General features: G+C 38.7%; 1 long non-coding RNA gene across 1 annotated transcript in view; it reads left to right on the plus strand.

Annotated features, from left to right (window-relative positions):
- Window positions 1–15,480, plus strand: part of LOC133262884 (uncharacterized) — a 44,723-nt gene extending 29,243 nt beyond the window's left edge. The window contains exon 3 of the long non-coding RNA XR_009741412.1: window positions 15,259–15,480. This is a non-coding gene — a long non-coding RNA (uncharacterized LOC133262884). The remainder of the gene's footprint in view (window positions 1–15,258) is intronic.
- Window positions 15,481–15,807: the final 327 nt, after the last annotated feature.

A 15,807-nucleotide genomic window follows, 5' to 3' on the forward strand; every position in this document is an offset into this window, starting at 1 on the left:
TTTCTTCGTTATAGGTAGATGCCAGATTTTTTTAACCAAACCTTTTTTAAACCAAATCATTAGTTCCCCTCCTTTGTTAAAAACAATATAGGCATGCCTCCTGCCCGAGTTAGCAGAGTTTTGACCTCAAAAGACAAAAAAAAAAGCTCGGAACTATGTGAGTATTTCTAGGGACTTTGCTGGAAGATATGAGCTTACTGGGGGGGAATATAAGATCTGAACAGAAGCAGTGTATGTGATGCAGCAGTCAGTATCTCTGCTGATATTCCCTGAGAATGAAGAAAAGAAACTCTTCAGGAAGAAGTAATAAAGATCAGTTGAGACAAGAGCAATGAAATATATAATACAGACTCTCCTGGATTTCCGAGGTTAGGAATGTGGTTTGAGATTTGGCTCATTTCTGGAAAAAAACAGTGAGAATAGATAGGAACAAAGTTTCCATCGGGCTGCAAGGGGCATGCCAGGCTACCTGCTGGTAACATCTCGAGCATTTCCCAGAGGAAAGCTGTTGGTGTCAAAAGCTTAATATTTTTTTTCTGATCTTCAAATGAAAACTTCAGGCAAATGCAGTCGGCAAATGGTAATCACTGCTGAACTGCAAATGAGATTGGGGTGACTCTGAGTGGGCTTTGTAAATTATATTGCTAAAACTAAGAGCTGCAGTAAACCCTTTGAATTTAATCTGAACGTTGGCTGTCATCAGTGGGTGAAAGATTTTAGGACATCTGAGCTTTAATTCTTTTAGTTTTAGTGGTAGAGTTTTTTTGGGAAATGAGAGAGAGAATAAAATGCTTTCATCACAACAACATAAACCATCAGCCTTTGGCAGGCTATTCAGAAGAGTTGACACATTAAAATGAATGTAATATCAATATGATAATCAAGGCATACAAACCTCAAAACGGTGCAAGCTCACTTTTTCCTTTTGACTCATTATTTATACAAATCTGCACTGCCATTCTGCAGTGCTTACTACAGAAATACTGGTTTCCCCTGTAGCGCTGGCTTGCATCATTTTGCATGCTAATGCAATATTCTATTTCTAACTTGACGGTAATAGATTAGCGAATACATAAGGCTATGGTTCCTCTGCTAATGTGATTGCAGCCATGCAGAAAATGTGAGGTTTGTCTTAAACAGGCCAGCTTCTGAGTGTTCTCCTCATATAAAATTCGATGTAAATAATTTCTAATTTAAGTGTCTACTTTATTTTCTTCCTTTCAGCTTTGAAGCACTTTTTTACTTTTCAGAAAAACTCGATGTTTACTGTTAGTGGAGGAGGGTGGAAGTTAGTGCTGTTTGCCTTTGTCAGCTAATTATTTCAACCTTTGTCATTCTCCCCTTGAAGGGGAGGTGTATTTTAATTATTGCATGAAAGATTTATCTTGATTAGAACAGAAGAGCTTCAGTGTCTTTTCCAGAGAGGGAATGGAAACTTTTACATTTGGCCTTGGCTCCTCGTCTTTCTGGCACATCTGTACAGATGATGGTGAGTTATACTGTAACTCCCCTTGTTTCCAAACACCAAGTCATAGGTGGCATTGTAAAACTCATGTATAGTCTGCTGGGCTCTGAGTGTGACAGGGAAATTGAAGTGATTTTATTTTTTTGTTTAAAAGTAAAAAAAAGGCGGAAGAAGGCCCTTGTAAGGTCTTCTAAGAGATAAAGTAAGCTGTTTTAATGATGTAATCAAACCAAGCCTACACAGCATGGGATGTACATAGTACGTTAACAGTGTCTCTCTCTGGGCCGTAAGCCCTGGATGTGAAAAGCTGTGTGCCTGACTTTCCTTGCCTGGTGACCAGTACCAAAGTATTCGCATGAGCAAGTCCTGCCTGGTGCTTACCTCAAGAAAAAGACAGGAACAAAGGGAGGGTTTGGAGATGCCAGAAGCTGGGATATGGCTACAACACAGTGGGTGCCCCACTGATGAGTTGGGGTGGCTTTGAACTGTGTTGGGTGTGCAGGACATCGCTAGCACTGTGTGCTGCTGGACAAGTGACCCCTGATGTCCTGTTTCCTCCCATGGTTGGTGATCTGGTTGATCAAGTGGCCCCATGACAGTGCAGTGCTGTCAGGGAGGTGGTCCTACCTCAGGAGCTACATCTACCATGGTTGTTAATTGTTTCTACACTGCCTAGTCCAGAGATACTATGTCACAAGCTCTAATGTCTTTGGGTTGTTTTCTCAGAATAAGAAGGAAATAGATTGGGCACTGTTGAAATTTCGGATAGGCTGCAGAGATGTCAAGGGGAGAATAGCCCTTCTGAAGAATCTAAATTTTTTAAGCAGAGACCGGGCAACGCATTTAAGTAAGTCATTTAGGGTCCAGCCCTCTCCCCACTAAAACCTCATAGTTTTTAGACTTTGCATTTTTATGGTTATTTTTTTTCCATCAAGGATTGCTCATGTTGAGGGGAAAAAAATTATGTGTATATCAGTTTGCTTTGGGCTAATCTCAGGATGAGATACAATAGCTTAGGATCTGAGAAATAAGACTACTCAATTCTATCTTTCAGTTCTTTTATGTATTATAAGCAGATTCACTTCACTCATAAAATATCCTCGTACACTTTTTAAAGACGATTCTCTGTCTATTTCTATTATTCACAGGGCTTTGATATCTATGTGTCAAAGAAATCCAGACAAAAAATCACCTTACAGCTGAGAGCAAGTGTGGAACATTTTAGCTGAAAAAGAGATATTTATTTTTTTTTATTAAGATATAAATAAGAATATGGATTATATTTGAAGCTAGTTCTTATTTATTCAGCACCTGCAGCCATGGTTGTGTTTTACAGAATAATGTAAAACTTATCCCTTTATTTTATAGAGCAGTTTCTCTTTGCCTCTGTAGACATCAGTGATTGGAGTGAATAACATTAATTTAATCCTGTCCCTTTCCACATTCATGACAGCTTCTCTACTGACTATGGTGAAGCCAGAATCTGTCTAATATGTTTTAACTTGGGTGTCAGACAGAACTTAAACCTGGGTAAAGCTGTTTCTTGCCAGTGTTCTCATTTTATTTTTACTTATCTGTGGTTCTCCAGCATGTAATAGGATGTTTATCCAGACTTCCGGGTGCCAGCAGGAGTGTTGCATGAAACAAGAGCTGTTTGATCTTACCTTTCCTCTCTTAAGAGGTATCCTGCCCTATACAAAACATGGTGAGGAAGTTGTCCTTGTGTATGTCAAACTCTAGTTCTGGTGGGACTCAATAAAACCGTGGGGACAAAGCCCTGCTGAGGATCTGCTCCCCAGCCACTGACCCTGGGCTCCTGGGAAAGCAGCCTGTGGTTTCTCTCATTCCCATCTGGTCTGAGCTGATGGTATCTGGCTCAAGCCAGACGAAACCTGCCCTAAGACCATGGTCTAGGGTACAGTTGGAATAATCAACTCATAAAAGGAAGACACAGCTAGATGATTTATAGCTATATCCTCTTCTTAATGAGTTAGGTAGAATCATAGAATTGACGAGGGTAAGGAAAAACCTTTGAGATCGTCAAGTCCAACTTTTACCCCAGAGCCAAGGCCACCACTAAACCATGTCACTGAGGACCTCATCTACACATTTTTTGAATGCTTCCAGGGATGGTGATTCCACCACTTCCCTGGGCAGCTTTTCCAGTTCCTGAGTATCTTTTCAGTGGAGAAATTTTTCCTAATATCATCTAAACATCCCCTGGCACAGCAGGGAATGGTATTTCCTTTCCAAGAACTATGTTAAGTAATGTTTTATTTTCTCATTAGCTCCTTCAATAGGTTTTTTTTAATAGTATGGATTTTTAACATTAGACTTTTAACTTGGGACTTAATTTCCTATACTGACCAACTGTGATTGTAAAATAGCATTTGAATGCTGAATGCTGTAGTTTTAAAGTGGTGTAATAATATTAATAATTGTAATTTGAATTTCAGTACTAGAATTTTTCAGAATGAGTTTTTTATGCAGTTTCTTTTCCAGGTTACCCATTTTTTCTGAAGCTGCCCCCCAAAAAGAGGCAAAAAGAAGTTACCAGTCCTGAGGCTTATATCCACAGGCTTGACCCATGGCCAGTTGACATGCAGCCTAATCAGTCTATGGAGGAATATGCTTTGCTGCGTGAGCTTGCAGGCAGCCTTAAGTGTGATGTGGACAAAGTGGATTTTTGTTGGTCAGTTTTGGTACAGAACCATGTACCATGTGAATGTGCTTGCATGCTTACTAGGGTGTGCCCAAAAGCTAGCAGGGCTTCAGCATCCTACCAAAAAGAGAACAGTCATGTTGATTAGAAATCTCAACAGTGTATTCCTGTGGTCTAGGAAAGGAATGTAAATGTGAGGCATCTTTGTTACTAAAAGATTTCCAATCTCTAAAACACTAGAGATTTTGAGAATCAAAACGAAGTTCCCCAGAGTGCTTACAGGCATAAGGTTTCATATCTTGTCTCTCAGATGGAGAAGTGGATTAAGTTTGGCTTGAAATGTTAATATCACAACTGAGAAAGCTGCTACATCATTCAGCCTGACTCCAGAGGGAAAAGACCAATCACTTTAGAGTTAAGATGCATGAGTGAAAAAGTGCACATGGGCCAAGAATGATTGACGTTGAGAGGTATTTTATTTTTGCTCCATTGGATGATACCTGAGAAGCTCCCTGGGTTTAGAATAAATAAGGGTCACTGAAGAACACTTCTCCAGGCTGCTGCTGCCACATAATCTATGGGTGTGATAACAAATTTCCATACTCTGGAGAATGGGATGCTGTATTTAAACTGTTTAAACCGTGAACTGGATTATGCAACAACAGCTTCCTTTTAGCTAGCAGCAGTGTGTAAAATGTGTTTAGTGAGACTCGCTGGAAAGAGTAGGCTAAACATTTGGTTTTAAGGAAACTAAACCCAGCAGTCCCCTAGTTTCCACAAGCAGCTACCACATAATTTAGGCAATTGAATCTGTCATTCCAGATCCTAATCTGATAATGCAGTGGGAATCCTACACCCATAAAAGTTATGCATTCAGGCTATGGTTTGGAGAGTCTGGGTTTATTGTTATATTCAATAAAACATGTCAGAATGGATTTCTTTTCAGGAGATGATATATAAGCACTAAGTCTGGGTTTTGTAGCTATTTCATGAAATATATTTGTTCAAAAGTATCTTAAAAAGTTAATGCAGTTAAGACTTTGCTCAGCCAGGTTGTGCGACCTCCAAATATAAATGCAGTTTCAATAGAGTGACATCTCTCATAAAAGCTGAATCTGTCTTTCTTGAAATTCAGTTTTTGAAATGAGAGCTGACAATTGCTTGGACTGTCAAAAGTATCTTGGCCAGTTTAGTCTGAAGACAGTCACTGTGTGACTTTTCCTTTTTAGGTTGCAGAAGGCAAAAGGTCACGGGGAGGAAAGTATTTCTCTCCTATATCAGCACTTGCATTAGCTCTCATTAGGAAATTCTCTTTGTATTCACATCTCAGCTCTGGCAATGCCAGCTGTAGGCTGTGTAATGAATCTGTACAGGGGCTACAGGGAAAGGAAATGAAAGATAATAGTGTTGAAGCCCAGAAAAGTCACCCAGTGCAAGAGTATTATCTGTCTGAATCTGGTAATTCTATACCTGAATAGTATTTTGGGCTTCAGTTGTACTGATAACTGTACAGCAGGTTCCTATTCGGACATCAAATGAAAATCAGAACTTTTAGCTGGCTTTGTTTGGTTGACTTGAATCACCACCTTAGGTGAATGCTTATTACTTTTCCACCATGTTTTTTTTTCTAAGAATTTCTCTCCCTCCCCTCCCCCCTTTTTTTCTTAATTGGAAATAGTCCCATTTAGAGGTGTTAATCATCACATTAAAGACACTTTAGCGGTTGCACTAAAGTGTGTTTTTGAAAAATCTGTGCTCCCAAAGCCTAATTTTCCCCATGTGTTAGTACAGTCACTTGAACCTCAAAATTCTGCAACTCTGGGAAAACTTCCTGCTTGTAAGAAGATGACAGTATCAAAAGTTGTATGAGTGGTTGTTTCTCAGCTTGTTCAGTGGTAGTTCCAGAAGAATCCCGTATGGCTTGATTTTGATGGTTTTGATATTAACCTCTACAAAGTATGCTACTTACAGAATGCTGTATTCAGTTTCTATCATAATTTGATTTCTATATTGATATTTAAGAATTCATTTTCAAAATTATGTGCCTGTAAAGGACTGAATAAGGCTGCAAAACCAGGAGAAAATTTCTCACTTTTTTAGCATATATAAAAGTACAAATTAAGGGATTCCCTTAGTATTCATGGTGTTCGCTTCTTCACTGCCAACACACAAGTATCAAAATGCATAGATTCTCTTTCATGCCTGGATTTCTGATCCTGCTGAGAAACTATTGTACTGCTTGTGCATCAGACAAACATACACATGTGCATCCCAGGAGACTAGGAAGAAATGGTTTCTGGGTTTTCTTAGCACTCCTAAAGCTGTTAAAACCCCTCAAAGAACTATCTTGTAGATACCATCAGCAGAGGAGGTGGCCAGATTTTTAGCAGCTCTTAACTTCATGGCTTGAAATAACCCCAAATTGCATTTGAATGATTTGAAATAGTATTTCTTAGTGTTATTTTATATATTGAGCTCTTCAGAAAGAATCTCGTTGAGCAAGTTTGCAAAAGCATTTCTAAGATGAGCACTGTTGGTCCTCATCTTACTAGGGCAAAACCCACAGCACATTGAGCTACAGAAGGCACCTGAAGTGCTATCACAGTGTTGTGATAAATATTAGCATTGCTTATAAATTTTAATTTTTCTACATTTCTGAAAAGCAATTATATTTAGGAGTAGGAGGTGTAATTCCATGCCTAAAGTCTGTAGTAAATCTCTATACTTTTTTTAGTTTTGGCACATTAGAGATTTTTTACATATACAAAGAATGGTTTGGTTTTTTTTCTTTTCTTTTCCAAATGCTGGGTTGGAAGTAATTTATGCCAGTTGGAAATCAAGCATAAACAATGTGTAGAGTTAGATCTACAGTTCTGCAAGTGGAGAGTGTACAGGCTACGAATAGCCATATCGAGACCAATTGCTTTTGTGTAACATCCTTTGTTTGCTGGGCATTGTGTGACAGTGATATATTCAATGTGCTCTTTGCCTGGTATTTGAAGCATGGAACTCCCTGGAAATGGTTTTTCTTTTCTGAGATGACAACCGATTTATAGTAATTAATGTGATAAGTACAGCAGCTATAGCAGTCTCTAATTCCTTACTCTTAGAGCTAGAAATGATTAGAGATAGATATATCTTAAACCACTGTATCTCCTGAGGAAAAGCCCTTTAAAATGTTTCATTCTTGTAGCAGGACTGGCAAAGACAGTGATCAAAGGAATTTTCCTTTGCTGGAGGGAATTATTCATGCTGGACGGAATGGAAAGAGTAAATGTAGGCTTATTTTAAAGATACGAATGCCATTTTGACTCTAGGCAGTGAAAAAAGTTTTGTGGGTTGATCCAAGACTGCCTTGGCCCAGGAAGAAGGGTGTCTACAGGCTCTGTCTAGTGTGGATGAGCTTACTGCAAATGTCAACCGAGGATTAGGAAAATGGAGAAGTAGTTTGGGAAGTGATACTGTTAGTAGTGCTTCTGCTGGGGAGGGTTTATTATTTTTCATTATGAGATATAAGACTGGAACAGGAAGCATTTAAGTGTGCAATGAAATATGTTTTTAACTAAATGTATAATTTGGGAATATATGTGCTATGGTTATTTAAGTGCTTTCAAAATTGCAAACAATTTTTTTCTCTATTAAATAGATCATCACTGAATTAATAATTGAAATTAATTTCTAGAACCTTTGTTTGATTTAAATTAACTTATTTTTAAAGAAAAGTCCTAAACTGAACACAACTGAGGTACTTTGTTGGATACACTTAACCATCTACAACCAAAGTTTATTTATACGTCTAATCTGGATGACAAGCTAATAGTGCTGTTTACGTTTTACAGCCTTTTCTGAGACAGCCATGAAAGCTGTTGGATGGCAGTTTGACTGTTTCACCGGTATGGATGTTTTTCCTTGAGATTAGCCTGCGGTCGTTACCTGACAGATGAGATTAGCAGATTAGTCCTTCATCTAGCAATCAAAAATTAAAGTGGATCTAAACCAAATATTCAGCAATTTTGGGTGGTTTAAAAAGAGGCCATGATTTTACTTGTTGAAAAGAGATTAGATCTTGAAAAGTACTGTGAAGCCAACCTGTTTTATTATCCTTCCCAGTAAGCACAACATTTACTCTGTCACATAATCACTAATAATTTAGTGTGTATAGACTTGCAGATGGTAAAGCTTTGTGTTGTTCTGGGTTGACTCTTCTGCCTGATTTAAAGACCATTGTGAAAGAGCTCTGAGGAGAATCCCAACATCTTTCACCACAAAGGTGAAAGCTTTGATGTGGGCACTGAAGTTAAAGCCTGCTGCAAGGACAGAATTAGGTAGCTAATTTCTTGTGAGTTTGACTTGGAATAAAGTAAAGATTATATTGAACATGACTCTGACAAGTGTTTATGGATGTTATATATCTCTCTTCCTCTTCTTTCTTTCTTTAAATAAATGGTATTTGCAAAATCTGAAAGTGCTTCTGAGGAAAATCAACAAGATGTGTGGTGCTTCCTGCATGTTTTAAACTCGGTTTCCTGTCAACTGTGTGGGGAGCTTTTCTGTGCCCCAGATATGTGCTAGATCTTTGAGGAATTCTATTCCAAATACTAAGATAAATCTCCCATCAGATCCACTTGCAAGATTGGTGTTCTAGCATTTAGCAAGTACCGTATCTCCTGTATTCTCCCTGCTTTCAGGCAGGCTGGCTTTTTTCATTGTGGAGCCAGAGTGGAGATCAGCCTTTGGCTACTGAAAAGCTGTGTGGCTGCTGTCCTGTGCCCACAGTGATGTGTTTGTGGCTCCCTGATGACTCTGGGAGAGGAGAAGTGGATGATACTCCAAAAGAGTGGCTTCCCTCACCACCTGAATTTCAGGTGATTGTAGTATAGGTTGCAGCGAGCACTTGTGAAACTCTGTTCTGCCTCAGATCTCGTGTTTGCAGGTATATTCCCATGCATTTCCTGGCTGTGTTGTGCCTTTTCTTGCTTAGCTTTAGCCAATATTTTGGAATGAGATATATCATCATTTTATATCTTGGAAGCAAATACATTTTTTATTTTTTTTTAAATCTGCCTAATTCCTATTTAATTACATTTTTTTAAAAACACTTAGGATAGAGTGGTATATGCTCCTCATTGCTCCTGGGTGCAAGGAGCCCAGCTATTTCTAGCATGATGATGTTTACATGAAAAGTTATGAAGCTGCTGTTTTCACTCATGTGGAGTAATAGTTTTGCAGAAATCAGCTAGACTATTATTGAAGCAAAATACCACTCAGCATGAGGAAGGCTGGTAGGAGAAGGCAATGCACAGCTCGAAGCTTTAGCAAGTTCTTGTAATAACCACACTGTTTGTCTCCTTGTCCTAAATGGAGGCATCTGCACTGTGGCAGAACACAGGAGCATCCGTGATTGAAAAATGATGCCATGTGCTGATGTGTGTGCCGGCAAGCTCTGAGGACACATTTGACATGGTGTGCCTATTCTGTGAAGCAGCAATGAAGCAGTTAAGATAGATGGGAATCATGCAGCTAAAAATCCTTCATGTAGTTTGAAAACTCATCCAAGGTACTTACAGACCATTTTTATTGCTGTCCCTCAGGATTTGTGCACAGCTTCTGGAAAACACAGTGTATGCTGCTGATAGAGATACGTCTCCTTTTTCTGCCATCCAAATGCCAAACAAAGAGGAATGGAAACTAAATGGAAGCAGAGTGCTTTTGTTCATGAACTGAGACATTTGTGGCTATTTGTAAAATGCTGAGGAACTTGGTCTGCTGCTGAGAAGCAAAGATAACAAGTAAAACCTGTCACTGGCAGGGTATTTTGGGGTCAGCTTCAGTAGCAGGGTGCGTCATTCCCTGGATGCCCAATGCAGTGAGCAGGTCTTTGCCTAAACAACAGGACTGAGTTGCTCTTAAAAACAGTTTGACTTAAAGGAGCTGAGCATTACTTTGGCTGTTGAAATGACTCTCTGCTGAGTGATAAATAATGAGTCCAGTTTCACTGTGACAGAGCATCTGGCCTTGTGGTTTGTAAAACAAGGGCTGTGTATTTTTTGAATTGGTTAATTGTGAATAGCTATGCATAAACTGGGAGTTACTTCACTGCAGAAAGACTTTGGTATATTTGAAAAATATTATCAGCTTCTAAATCCAGATTTTATTTATTTTTAATTCAACCAAACAAAAACTTTTCAGACTTGGTTTGTTCTGAACAGGAGACTATGTTTTCTTTCTTTGAATACTGTCCTCAGAAGACCTTTTCAAAGACTCCAGCCATTACCTTTGTATCTAAGATGGGGAGTTCAGGTGGCATTCCGTGCTGACACTTTTCTCTGCACAGGGGTCTACCTCATACTAGCCATTGGTATAAGCACATTTGGGATTTTCTTTTGTGTTCTGTCAGAACAGTCACAGTCATTATTTGCAGGATATATCAGAGAATGGTCTTTTGTTGTGCTTCATTATTTGTAAGTAACTAATTGTAATAAAGGGTGGTCCTAGAGCTTATCTGGCATTACCTGTAGTTACAAGAAGAGACCAACATGGACGTGTGGATTTTCTTTGCCTTTTGGTTTGTTTGTTTTGGTTTTTGTTTTTTTGTTGTTGGTTTCTTTTTGTGTGTGTGTTCATATGGGCATATGGGATATACTTGACTGAATCCATCTAGTTACACTGTAACCAGCGCTGCACCCATAGTATTGCAGTACATTGTAATTCTAAGACTAATGAATTACTATTGAATGCCTTTTAAATCTGTGTAGTGCCTTTTATAATCAAGTACACATCATGTTCTTGTACCTCTGGTTTTCTGATATGAATAAAGGTTTGTAGAAAGAAGTTTGGCTTTTTACTAGCTGGAAAAACCAAAGAAGCTCCAGATACTTATGTCAGATAATTCTTTTTTTCTTCCTTCTGTTTCAGCAAGAAAGTCAAAGTAATCAAAGTATCTATAAACACATTGCCATAATGTCTTAAATGCTAGCATAAGTCTAACTGTGGGCTCCAAAAGCAATCATTTTGTATAGAGCAATACTTGCTGCATTGCTAGATACATACTCCTTGGCTATCTGCTATACTTCAAAAATGTAAGATCATCTTTAAGTCTCATTGAGACAGGCCAAGGGAGGCTGGCTAGAGGGACATGAATTTAACATTTATAGAGGCACTTCTAATGTTAACATCCCTTTTAAAACATCAGCAATAAATGTTGGAGTAAGGTTTTCCTGGGAGGTTTATAATGGTAAATTAAACGTGTGTCATTTTCTGCTGCTGTTGTGGTCTGGTCTCACTAACTGGGCAGGACTGTTTTAACACTCCACATAGTGTCTGAGTTACAGGTACAGCACTCTGGACTGCCTGGGAATCTTTCATTGCTACCTTTCTCCACATCCATTTGCAGTTTCACCATTGCAACGAAAGAGACCAATGAACAGAGAGAAAATGAAAGAGACTGTTGTATTAGAACACATTACTGTTCCCAAAATATATTGGACAATAAAATTGGTTCCTTGTTTTCATTACGAAGACACTATGGCTTATATTATATTATACAAATGAGACCATTCTTTTAACAATGACTGTAATGAGGATGATGTACTGAAAACCTTAGGTTGTTCATCTGACAGCATCAATATTGAAATTTTATATATTTTTTCTAATAGCATTTTATTAAATGAAAGTTTGCATTTAAAGCACAAAGATTTCTTTAATTTCAATCTGCTAATCAAAAATAACACATCAGTAGGAGTTTTACAGATGTTATATTGCTGGGCAGAAGAGGGCTACTTGCAGTGTAGCTTGAATTACCTTAGTAATGTGGCATTTCTACATTATGGTGGATATAAAAATAATTTTCCTAAATTAAGGGATGAAATTTTGAGGATAGAACTTAATTATTCTCTTTTAAAGATGTTTAACTGTTTAAGATGATGCTTATTTTTCCACAGATGGCCAATAGGATTTGTGAAGAAAATTAGGTTACCAAGTGGGAAGTGCTGGGAAACAAAGAAAAATGTCAGGATGGTTTGCGGTGTGCGTAGGATTCAAGTGGCTGTAGTCATTGAGAGCATGATGTTAGACTAATGTTTGGAGGTTATTGTTTTGGGCATATCATCCTTTGCTTTATTTTTGTGATGTGATGGAGTAGAATTTATGTGGAAAAAGGTATTCAAGGTTCTCAAAATGTTTGCATTGCTGCTTTCCGTATGGATAGACTGGGTAGGATTTTGTTATTTTAACTGATTTTCACCAGTAAAATATTTACTGTTTGGTGACTGATGTGTCTACCACAGTGTTGATGTCTGAACAATTTTAACCTCTCTTTTCACTGCACTTGGCCCAAGTAATGAAAGGGGTATTATTGCATGTCAGAATTTTTTATACCAATGGGTACACACTTAAAATCAAATAGGGGTATGCATAGGTTTCTGATAAGGAAAATATGCATTCTGTTGTAAAGTTAAATGCATAAGACCTTGTTTTCTTTTAAGAAAAATAACATGATGGCTTAATTCTCCATTCCAGAAGAGCCTTCAGATCTGTCCTCTCTGCTCCAGTTACTCAGGATGCAGACCATACGCAGTTATTATGGGGAGCTCTAACAACCAACAAAACCTTTATCTAAACCTCCATATGGCACATCACTGAAGAATCTAGAAATGTGCACTTTTGTCTTTGGTCATTTCATACAGAAAATACAATTAGACTTGGCTGTCAAACAGATGAAATCTGTCATACTTCTCCTGTAGGAGCTGAACTTGGTCCAGCCCAATAAATACAAAAAAATGCCCATAAAATTGCAGGCAGAGCCTGTGGTTTCAGTGCATGCGGGCTAAGAATCTGTGGAGTCTGGCAGGTGTCACTTTTTGGCTGAACAGCCTGTTTTGTGATCAGTACTGTTTCCCTACTCCCCTACACTAAAAGCCACTGCAATAAAGCAGCAGATGGCTTTGCCACACCTTCCCTCAAAGGGCAGTTTCCTGCAGAAAATGGAGCTCTGTCGCTTTCTTAGGAATAACCTGAAAGTCAACATTTGTCCAAATTGTCTTACTAAAATAACCTTACAAAGTGATTTCTTTTTATTGTTCCTTCTTGTATTTTCATACTTTTAATGTGGCCAACCTGTTTTAGACATGTCAAGAGGAGCAAAAAGCCACAACTCAATCAGAAGTTTTGTAATGTCTTGTTTTCTTGTTCCTGAGATATCGGGAATAGCCCATGTCTCACAGACCTGTTTGTTATTTGTAATCCTTTAGCTGATGCTAGACAGGCTTAATGCCCTCAAGCGAGGAGTCATGGTTAATTATGTGCCAGCAGCTTTGTCTTAGGTTATGTGGAGGGTTTGGGCAGTGTGCAGTTGTGCAGGTTCCTGGTTGTTGAATCCCATCTTTCAAGGATGAGGGCAACAGATGCCCTTTACAGACAGAAAAGGTGAAGAATAAAGCAATTTTGCAGACTAATGATCACCAGTGGTGTGACAGACAGTATATTATTCTTTTCTTTCAGATGATTTCTGACAAAATGCCTTTACACGTGGGGGTGATGATTTTATTTTCAAAAGGGTGCAGCCCTTTCGTTACTGAATTTCTCGGTGCAGAAGTTCCTGCATTATAGTGTCTGCCAAGGGGTTTTGAGGGATTGCCTGTATTTTTCTTGACACATCATTGTATTATGTACTGTAAACCTAACAAGTAGGTGGAATTAACCGATCTTCACTGGTGTAATGACTATGTGTCATGACTTTGTGTCATGACAATATGTCATCTCGATCATGATTTGTGAGGATGAAATCCATTTGGTAAATTGATCCTTTAGGATGACATGTGTCAACATAGCATTATATGCCCTTTTTATTTTTTATTTTTTATGTCCTGTTCTACAAAAATGCTATATGACAGTTAACAACTACTTGAGTTTGTTGGTCTGACTTCTGCTTTCATCTCTCCAGTCATTCTGCTATTGCAGACAGTTCAGGAATTGTGCTGGCTGGTCCCCACGCGTTCATAACTGTGTGTCGTTCGTTAATTGTGTAGAGCCCTGACTCTACCTGAAGGAACAGCACTAGCTGGTAAGTCACTTAAAGATCACATAAAGATGTATTTGCTCTACATCTGCCAAATACACTTGACACTGTTTCTTATCTTACATTATGGCTGCCAGAGCCTGTCTATGTTACACCACTGTGGTGACACATGGGCCCTCTTGGTCATTGTAAGAAGGAGTGTGTTAACAGCCTGTGCTTAACAGGCTTGGGACCATGTTATTTGCAGCCTGCTGGTGATCACAAGGTTGTGCTTGTGCCTTTGTGCATTAGAAGTGTCTTCAGGAGGTGGAGAGCCTTGGACCTTTGTGTGGTGCTGGGAGAACTTTTTCATAGTGCTGCCTCAGGTTTAGCTTACTTTTTGCATTTTGGTCACTTGAATGGACAGCTGCCCATATTTTTAACTCTAGGGCTCAATCTGGTAAAATTTGTTTTTAAAGAACTGGTTTTTAGAGGCTTTCTCAAGCATCAGCTTCACAGCTTATTTTTGAGTAGGCGAGTGTCTGGACTACAGGAAATAGCTGCTACCATTAGGGTCAAAGGGGGAACACTGGCAGTGGAGTGGATGGAGGGACATGAAGTTGCTATTGCTGTCTTAATTCCAAGTATCAAGAGCAGAAGTTTCCTGGGAAAGTAGGAGGTGAAGCATGACTTCTGTCTATAGGTGGTGTGTATACTCAGTGGAAATAAAACTTAAATTTCCAGGTGCTGTTAAGGTTTTCCTAAAACCGTATTCAACAATATGATGAGGGGGGAGAGGGTGTGAATCACATTTTAGAGAGCTTCTTGCATCTCAGTTTCCTTTCCTAGCATTGTGGTTTTGTTCATGGTTATGACAGCACAGTCTTGACTTGTCATCATCTTCACTTGCAACGCTTCTATTCAGTATGAGATGTGTCACTTTGACAGGAGTCCATTCAGGACATTAATAGTGCACCAAGGAGTCTAGGATTAATCTAGAAAGACATATAGAATCCATTTAAGTGCAGTGCATCTCAGATACTAGCATGGTAAAAGTCAAACAATAGCAGAATGCTCTAAGGGGGTTATACATGCAGGTGTAGCTAATTCATGGGCTTTGTCTTCTCCTTTTTTCAGCTTCCAATAGTTTGTGCTGAAACTGAAAGGCAGCTCCTGGCAATTATTTGAAATTCTTGCTACTGTATGAAAAAACTTCAGCAAAACTGAGGGCGTGGAGAACAGTTCAACAGCAGATTGAATACAGGGTAAATGTAACTGTACGACTGTCATCAGCAACCTAGGGCACTGAGTCCTGTACCAAGAATTTTAAGCAGCAATGGAATAAACAATAAAATGTCCCTAGAAGTCTTTCTTTGATAAGCTGATAAGTGTGCTTTGCATTCTGCCTTGAAGACTGGTTTCTGTGAGGTTTGTTTGTTTGGGGTTTTTCCCTTCCCACTCCACCCCGCCTTTTTTTATTTTCTTTTTTTCTTTTCCTTTTCCCATTTTTCTCCTCCTTTTTTATTTTTTGTTTTGTTTTAAGGCTATGATTTTAATTTTTTTTTTTTTTTTTACTTGCAGTGAAACTGAGCTGATGGCTTCTTCCCCATCACAAAGACACTGCAAACGATTGCTTTCCTGTGCCTTTATTGCTGCTGGAAACTTTTTTAAAGATTAGTAGTCTGT

This window comes from Pezoporus flaviventris, unplaced genomic scaffold (assembly GCF_033815535.1).
Source record: "Pezoporus flaviventris isolate CSIRO_AGI_PZ_B2104156 unplaced genomic scaffold, CSIRO_AGI_Pfla_v1 ptg000002l, whole genome shotgun sequence".
In the NCBI taxonomy this organism is placed as follows: Eukaryota; Metazoa; Chordata; class Aves; order Psittaciformes; family Psittacidae; genus Pezoporus; species Pezoporus flaviventris.